Raw genomic sequence first — 9,094 nt, forward strand, 5'->3', positions numbered from 1 at the left:
CTGTTACAAACTAGTCAGAGGGGACCAGCAGGCATTGGGGAGTCCCTGTTCCCCTGAGCACTACCAGCAGTGACTAGGAATAACGGTCACAAGCTGGCAGAGGGTAGATTTAGGCTAGATATCAGGAGGCTCTACCTCCCTGTCAGGGTGGCTAAGATCTGGAACCAACTTCCAAGGGAAGTGGTGCTGGCTCCTACCCTGGGGGTCTTTAAGAGGAGGCTTGATGCTTACCTGGCTCGAGTCATTTGAGCCCAGTTTTTCTCCTGCCGAGGCAGAGGGTCGGACTTGATGATCTGCTCAGGTCCCTTCTGACCCTACTAACCATGAAACTATGAAGCTATGAAGCCCAGGCCGCTGGCCCTGCATGCACAGAGGATGTCTTGCCAGGGCAGTGCAGAGCTCGCAGCAGCAAGCAGCTTTCCTGCACAGTCCCATCATGCCCTGCAGTGCCAGGGCACACCGACCAAGCTGTAGAGGCTCTGGGGGAGGGCGGCACAGTGAGAGCCTGAGTCCACATTGGGAAGCCTGCACCCACTCCCACTCCACACACAGATCTAGGGAACATGGGTCCCCTCTGCCCCCTGGGGAGTCTGTGCAGCAGTGGGGAGTCAGCCCCTCCCCTGGATGAGCTGCCCATGGCTCCACCCCGATCCTTGCCAGGGCCCTGAACTGCACATTGCAGCTCCAGTCCCCAAGCTCCATGTACTGCCTGGCTGGGCAGCAGTCCCCCAGCCCCAACCCTGTCCAACTCCATCCCTCCCTCCCTATGGGAGGCATCAATCCCCTCCCCCCCTCTTACCGACAGGAGCTGCTGTCCAGGCAGCCTGGTGGCCATGTGCATATACATGCATGTGGTGCCCCCTGCCTGACTGTCCACCTCCTGCTCCCTCGAGTCCCTTGCAGGCTGGAACTCTGCCCAACTAAAGAGAGCTCTTTGCAAAACAGCAAAATCTATAGGTTTCTATGCTAAAATGAGAAATCCACATTTTCCTCTGGTAAAGGAGGAAATCTGCCTTTTACTCTGTTTTTCTGTGGAAAATGGAAAACCTGGATCCCTGGTGATGACACAATGGGCCTTGCAGGCCTGAAGAATGACTAAACACATAGTACGTTCATGGGAACAAATGTTCTGCCCTGGGAAAAGCCTGCTTGCTTCTCCCTTCCCCATTTCAGAGGGAGCTCCTTTGCTGCCACTGGATGGGGATGGGCAGCCCATGGGGGACAGTAGCTTGTTTCTGGTTTACTGCCAGGCTCCTGGAATCAAACCAGATGCTTGGGAAACTAGAAACCAAGTTCAGTCTGATTCACATCCCAGCAGAGCCAGCCTTAGGGAAAATGGTGCCCTGGGTAAACTTGTATTTTGGTTTCTTTCCCCTTCCCCACCCCCACAGTGCCTCACCTCTTGGCCCTGGTGCCTCTCCTCCCTGGCACCTCCCCCCACCCCCACAAGTCACTGATGCTGTGTGGAGGGGGGAGGGGTGTGGAGGTGGGGGTTGGGTCCAGACCCCCCCATGTTAAAATAGGAAAACTACAGAAGAACCGCCAGCATATAACTCATTTTAAACTTTTTCTTTAGAAAGGTAACCTCTCCTTTCTCTGATGTTCATTATTTTCCCTTCCATAAACTCACTGATAAATTATGGAATTATTTGACTTGAACTTACAGGGACTGCAGTGGGTGTCTGGGTCCGGGTGCAGCCCTAGCAGGCTGAGTAGAATGAATGCCAGGAGCAGCTCTTCATTGTCATCGCTGCCCAGGGTCTCTTCCACCTACTGCCGCAGCCAGCTGGCTCCAATTAGCTCCAGGTGCAGCTGGGGGTGGAGGCAGGCCCTGCTGCCCCATCCCCAGGATTAATTGCCACCAAAGTGGCCCCAGGGGTCATGTGTGTGAGTGGGAGGGTGTGCAGGGGGGGGGAGAACACACGTGCCCTAGCAGCTGAGCATGGCAGGAGACCCCCTGGAATGTTTCAAGACAGCATATGTCCACTCACTGAGATGGTGGCCTGGTGCTGGGCAGTGGGGTGGCAGGGCCACAAGAACTCAATGCAGGGTAGTAGGAAGGACAAGTGGGAGGGCAGCAGTCAGGGCAGCCCACACCCTTGCCCTCAGCAGTGGTGGTGGTGGCCAGGGGGCCTATACCTCAGCCTCTAGTCCCCACAAGTTGGTGATGGCAGACCCTTTGGTGCACAAGCCAGGGCTTCCCAGCCACACTGCCTTCTCACTGGGCATTGTTGCCTTGCCCTTAGCCCAACCTTTGACACCATGTTCCCGGGCCATCATGACGACTGGCAGCCACCCCCACCACCAAAACTCTGCTGGGTTTGGGCTTCTGCTGTGAGCAAGGGTGGCTGGGCACCTCCTGGCTGTGGCTGCTGCCACTGCCCACCTTGCTGTTGCCACCCATGAGCAAGAAGGGCGCAGGCTCCACGGCATCCCAGGCCATGCTCAGACATGGGTGGGGCCAGCAGGTCCCAGGCAAGTGGCCCCAGGCACTTGAGGTGCTCTGAAACCTAGGCAGAGCCATAGGTGGATTAATGCATGGGCCAGCTGGGCACAAGCCCAGAGGCCCCTACCAGTTTGGGGCCTCAGGAGCCTCATCATCAGGGAAATGAAAGAAGGATATTAAAAACCCTGGATTTCGCATTTATTTCCTTATGCAGCCAAGAGTGGAGCCCCTCCCATAATGAGGCTGGGGAGGCAAGCTGGGGCTGGGCTGATCAGGACTGCTGTGCAGTATTGCACCTGGGGAAGAGGGGCCAGGCCGGGAGTACAGTGTTGCACCATGCCATGCCATACCATGCCTTGCCTTTGCAGGTTGGTGGCAGCACAGGGGTTCCTTGGGTGCACACGCATATCTGTTTATTGCAGAAAGAATGTGGTTGTATCTGTGTATCTATATGCAGAGAGTGAGTGAGAGTAGAGAGCACACATGTGCATGTGTGGCCAGCCATAGCGGGGGGGGGAGGGGGTGTGGCAGGACGACCTAGGGGTGCCATGAACTCCCCTACCTACCGTGCCAAATTGGGTTCAAATGCATCCTCTGTATCTCGCCCGCCATGTCTTTGATATTAATTGTTAAAAGGGAGGCTGCCTTCTTTCCTCTTTGGCACGGTGCCCTGATGTATCGGGGCTAATGCTCTGCCTAATTGTCCTGGTGCACTCCAGCCTCAGGGTTACATGTGGGCTTTACAGTCACCCGTGCCCCCATGGCTCCCTGGGCTCACCTCCGTTGCCTGCCTGCACCCTCACGGGTGCCCCCTCACTTCCCTCATGGCTCTTGCCACACCGGGGCCTGTCTTGCCTTGCGATCCCCCCAGTCCGCACCGGGTCTCAGGTGGCTGTAGCCGTGCCTGGCCCCCAGACCCCTTTTCTGGGTCCTATGCCCCACTGGGGCTTCTCGCCTGTGCCCCTACTGGACTTCTTCCAATACTGCCCACACTGGGACCGGGGTCAAACACAGCACCCTCTCTGGCACCAGGAACCCCCATGCTACTGGGGAGCTCCCATGAGGCCTCCTCCAACCCCTACAGCCTCACCCAGTCCTCCGGTCTTACACAACAACAAAACAGAAAACTCCCGCTCCTGGGTTACAACATAAACTCCACACCAAACTGGCTAACCTTCATCTATATCCCTACTAGGGTTTCCTCCACCCAGTATCCTCATGCAAAACTGCTCAGGCCATCCAGCTTCTCTGCTATGCCAGCCCTGCTTGCTCCAACAACACTCCAAACCTCCTTGGCTGCCAGAGAAGACCTACCTCTGGCCTCAGCTTTGCTGTTTATATAGGCCAGGCCCTGCCCCCTTCCAGTCAGCTGACCAGACTGGTTGCCCCAGCAACCCGCACCTGTGCTGCCCTGGTGACTGGCAGCTGAACTCATACTACTATTGTCAGTAGCAGGCACCTTAGTGCCCTGCTACAGGGGGTTATAGCATGCTCCCCCAGCCTCCTCTGCCAGCACCAGGAAGGTAAGGGGCCCCTCCCTCCCTGCAGCCCAGCTTCCGTGGGGAGAAGGGACCTCCAATTTTGTGTTTGCCTAGGACCCCAGTACACTGTAATCTGCCTCTGGGCAGAGCCCAGTGAGAGCTGCCCCATGTGCAAGTGGGCTGGCAGCAGCAGGAAATAGGGGTCTTGGTTTAGGCACAGTCCCAGCAGGCTGAGCAGGATGAGTGCCAGCAGCAGCCCTCCTCACCACTGCTGCCTGGGGGCTTTTTATCCCGCTGCCCCAGCCAGCCGTTCCAATCATTGCCAGGCGCAGTTGGGGAGGGGGGTGGGCCCAGTCACCAAGATTAATTGCCACCCAATGTGCTTCCCTGACCACAGTGTTCTGGGTTATCACCCAGGCTACCCGCCCCTAAGGCTGACTCTGCGCCCCAGTCCCTTACGTTGGTCATCTCACTTGGCCAGAAGTTTGCCCTGCAAGGATCTGTAAAGCAGTAACTTCTCACCCACCACTGCCATGGCCCCATGGGTGTTGCTGGGGCAGGAGTTCCAGGTTTCCCTGATTGGAAAGTTCCCAGGCACCCTAAGTCGTGTGCCCAAGCTGCTTGTTCACTTCTGTGCAAACTCCTACCAATATCGTGTCCCTTACGCAGAGCTGTGTAGAATAGGAATGCAGGTTATTGGGACAAAGATGTACTGTGTTGCTCGAAAAAGAGTGCTGCCCACAGCAGCTTGCTGAAATCTCTGTGTTGTTAAGCTGACCACTCAGCCTTTAAAGTATATGAGTTTCCAGTTGGTATGTCTGTAGCCTTTTCCTGACTTAGTAGTTAAGTTTGGAAGTCCCTGTCAGATATATCTTAATTGTTCTCAGATGCATGAATACAGCTCTTTTAGCAGTTCATCTGGCCACACAGCTAAAATATGTTCTTTAGCCTGAGTCCAGTCCAGTGAACTATATAATTCACTTGAGAGTTTAACTAGCACTGCCAATGGGCTGTGAAAGTGCAGAGGGCAAAGTGTTGCAGTGTAGGTGAGCAGGTAAGCAGCTACTCCACTGGGCAGCTAATAAAGTAAAGATTTTATGGTTTAACACTTCTGCTGTTGTCCTTTCCTTGTAACAAAAAAGAGGGCAATATACTTACTCGCATTACCATGAAATCTCTGTGACTTGGATTTGTTTTCTATATGACTTTATTAATTCCCTTGCTTACATTAATTCCTTTGCTTACATTCAGCAGTCACATTGTATCTCAGAGTGCTCATATCACATAATGGCTTCAGGGTAAAAACAGATAGCAGATTTCTCCCAGGAAAAAGTCTTTTAATCCGGTATCTGACATGCACAAGCCCATAGTCCTGCATTACCTGTTATCTGAGAACTCATTCCAGTTAATTGATATTCATTCTAGGGGCAAGCTGTGTGTGCTCCCAGGTTTTGACTTGGATCAATCAGAACTGACTCAAATGCAATGTCTGCTTTTAGCCTAAAAGATTGGGGCATAGATTGTGAACTGACCATATTCATACATCCAATGTTTATTATTTCAAAAGAAGTGGCTAACTTCCAAGTGACTTGTGCACTTTGAAGTCTTTGTATCTACAAAACTATTTGGGGGCAATATAAGATTTTCCTCAAGCTACTGAAAATAGAGACCTGAGGACAAAACAACAAACAAAATGACAGCCATTATGAGTGCCTCTCAACATGCAGGGTGCCTCTTCCAATGCTCTATAATTACTCAATTAATCCAGTCTGCTGGTGTGTGCTAATTAGCATGTTTTGGCAGCCTCAGTGTCTTGTGTATTTAGCATCCCCGTGCTTCAGAATAGTGGCAAGGGGTGCTTTAACTGGAGCTATCGAACGAGCTTTAGTTAAAGCATCCCCACTGCCATTCTGAAGCATGGGAGACTGAATACATGAGATGCTGCAGGCACTTTAATTAAAGCAACTCCCAAGAGCTGTTCAAATTAAAGCGCTCCCTCCCACCCCTGGAGCACGTGTAAAGATGTCCTTTGGGCCCAGGGATTGAGACACTATCCAAGAAGTATAATAGCCAGGATAAATGTTTTGTCCTGCCTTTCTTCAGTTGAGCTGTCACCTCTTTCTTCCCTCTTCACTCTCACCCTAGGGTTTTTTCATATCCTATTTCATCCTCCATTGAATAGGATATGCTCTGTTTAAAAACTATAAATTCATTAGTAATAAACGTGGTTATGGCTTTCCCATTCTCTATCATTAGAGGAAAGTGGCTATGGCAGGAGCTTTTCCAGATCACAGTTTAATTGGTGAGACAGGAAGCTTCCTCATTTGTACAGTTTGCATATTTTTTCATGTGTGATAGTTCTTCACATAAATAAAATCTCTGCACTGGGTTCTCAGCTGGTGAAAATGGGCATACTTGTATGGATGTTAAAGTAGCCATGCAGATTTGTATAAGCGGAGGATATGACCTTGCATGTTTGAAAACCATTTATGATGCATCCTTACAAAGAATTGTCAGTCAGAATGCTTGTATTCCCTCCTCTGGCACTGACTTTTCTGTGACTCACAGCAAGACATAAAACTTATTTTATAACCCATCAGTAAAATAAGGATAATATTTTCCTACCTCACATGGATATTGTGGGAGTGAATTGAGTAATGAGTACAATCAACTATATCCTTATATTGGAATTACTATATGCTTACTATTATTCCTCTTAAATAAGCCCATTTTAGAACTGCAAGCCAGATTGATCCTCTAGTGGTATAAACTGCTGTGTTTCCCAAAAAGTCAGTGGAGCTATGCCAGTTTACACAAGCTGAGGATCCAGCTTGTATATTTTTTGTGAGGTCTTCTATAGTTCATCCTACACAGGAACTTTGGAGTTTGCACTTTGCAGGGACTGTAAAGCCTGAAAAGAACATGTAAATGTTACTTATTAATGGCTTCTATTAATAGATGGAAAAGAAGCCAGTGTTAAATTTTTCAAATGGCCAATACATTTAAAGCTGAAGTAGATTTAATTCTCTTGGCTGCACATAAGTGAAATAGGTCACCAGGCTCTGTCTTTCTTGGGTTTTTTTTATTTGGTTGGTTGGGGGCTTTTTTGCTTTTGATAGCACGTTGCAAAACCTGTATAAAAATTATACAGTCCTGTTTTGTATTTTTAAATACATTCTTCAATAAAGGTAAAAATAAAACCCCAAACCCCAAATGTGTCTGTAGGTTGCTCAGATTTAGTAAAATAGCTTTGAGTTGAATTCAAATGTGCTGTAGTTTGACCATGTCACAACATGTAAAATGACATTTATTTCTTCTCTGATGCTGGTGACCCACTTATTTCTGTCCCACATTCCTGTGGAGAGAGTTAATACTAAATGGAGAAGGGGATAAACAGTCTCTAGGCGAAGATTTCACTGCTCTCCAAGGATTCTGTCCTTGTCAAATGTTCCACAGCTTCTGCATTTGGCTGACCTATTCTTGCTAGACCTGGTTGGGTGGGGGAAAATCAGTTGTGGCCCATGCCATGCAGGCCTTTCAAACAAGAGCCTCCAGAGAGATTTTATTTAATAACCCTCTATACTCCTGCATAGCAATCAACTATTTCAGTTCAGCCAAAAATGGATTTGTGCAGCTGTGAAAGGTATTGTTTGATTTGCAAAAGATAATCCAGCTCAGAGGTGGATTAGCAATGGCACATCCCTTTAGTTCTAGGGGAGGGAGAGCAAGATGGAGAGCCTATTCAACACTCCATGTCTGGAAGCGTGCCATCAACACTTGCTACTGATCTGTTTACAGTCTTTTGCCTCTCAGCTTCTTTTGCCAATCTCTGGGCAGCTGGTTCTGTCCCAAAATCCTTTTGGTAACACTCTTGTCACAGTGTGGATATCAATGATGTGTTAAGTTTAGCAATATACATCATGTTATATGAGACTTCTTTAATCCTGGCGATCTCTCCCGTTTCCACTTGCTCCTTCATATGTATGTGACCAGGAGGGTTTTTTTAGTGACTGTAGTCAACAAAGGATGCCTGAATAGTGGTGAAAGGAGGATCATGTGGCTCACAGGAACATTTGCTGTCATTAACACAGACTGTACCCTGGAAATGTATGAATATTAGGAAAGCAATCCTCAATTCTAATTTAAACCAGTGGAAGATAAAGGCATAAAGCATACTGCCCCATGTGCCAATGGTACATACATGTAACAAGAAGGTACTGCCTTCGGACTTTTGTCCATGGGCTTTCCAATGGGAGTATCAACATCAAGCGAGAAATAAGGCAAGATAAATTTTGTTTTTCTACCCTGAGCAAAGGTGAATGGTCCTCCAAGACAGCATGTGGCCCTTTTTACATGAGGCAAAGACTGAAAAACAAGAGAGAGATAGAGACCCTGGCTATAGACAGAAATTACACATAAACCAGTATAAGTAATCAGAATCTGGTTCAAATCTGTAACACAACAAAAGTTTAGTGCACATAAACTGCTTTCAAAATGGCTAAAACTGGTTTAACATAAATCTGGATGGCTGTAGCATCAGACTTAACTGATTTAGCTTAAATCAGTTTACTAAAATTCTGTCCCAGATCCCCTCCAGATTCAAGGTAATTCACAGTCCCCCAGCATCCTAGGATGCTTTGCACATCCCCTACAAACTCCCCCTCACAGGGTGGGCAGACTATCCTTGACTCCAAGGCGGGAGGTTTGCTCTTGTGCCCCACATCCCCACCCCCAGCTTCTGGCCTAGGCTACTGCAGGCATGTAACTGCATTTCTGGAATCAAAAGTGAACGTTTGTTCACTTGCTTATCAGTTCAACCTATGCAGCTTAGACTAACCTGCAAAGATTGAATCGATTATCCTCAGGCTTTTTCACTGTCTGTACTTAGCCTCCCTATTTCAAGGTTGTATGTAGACATACCAATCTGCTTGCTTCTGATTTTCAAGCTTTTACAATACTGCTGGATATTTTTTGGCTAGAAACAGTCATCACCAAGTGAAGAGGATGAGCTGTGCCCAGAATGTGTCTCAGCACAGCTGCCCATGCTCTCCCACCATAAACTAAATAGAGATCCACTGTAATGAAGTGGCACACATTATTACTGTTTTTGTTGCTGTTAGAAATGGAATATTGTTAGAAATGGAGTATTGTTAGAAATGCACAGCTT

Source organism: Crocodylus porosus, unplaced genomic scaffold (assembly GCF_001723895.1).
Source record: "Crocodylus porosus isolate Cpor-Errol unplaced genomic scaffold, CroPor_comp1, whole genome shotgun sequence".
Taxonomy (NCBI): domain Eukaryota; kingdom Metazoa; phylum Chordata; order Crocodylia; family Crocodylidae; genus Crocodylus; species Crocodylus porosus.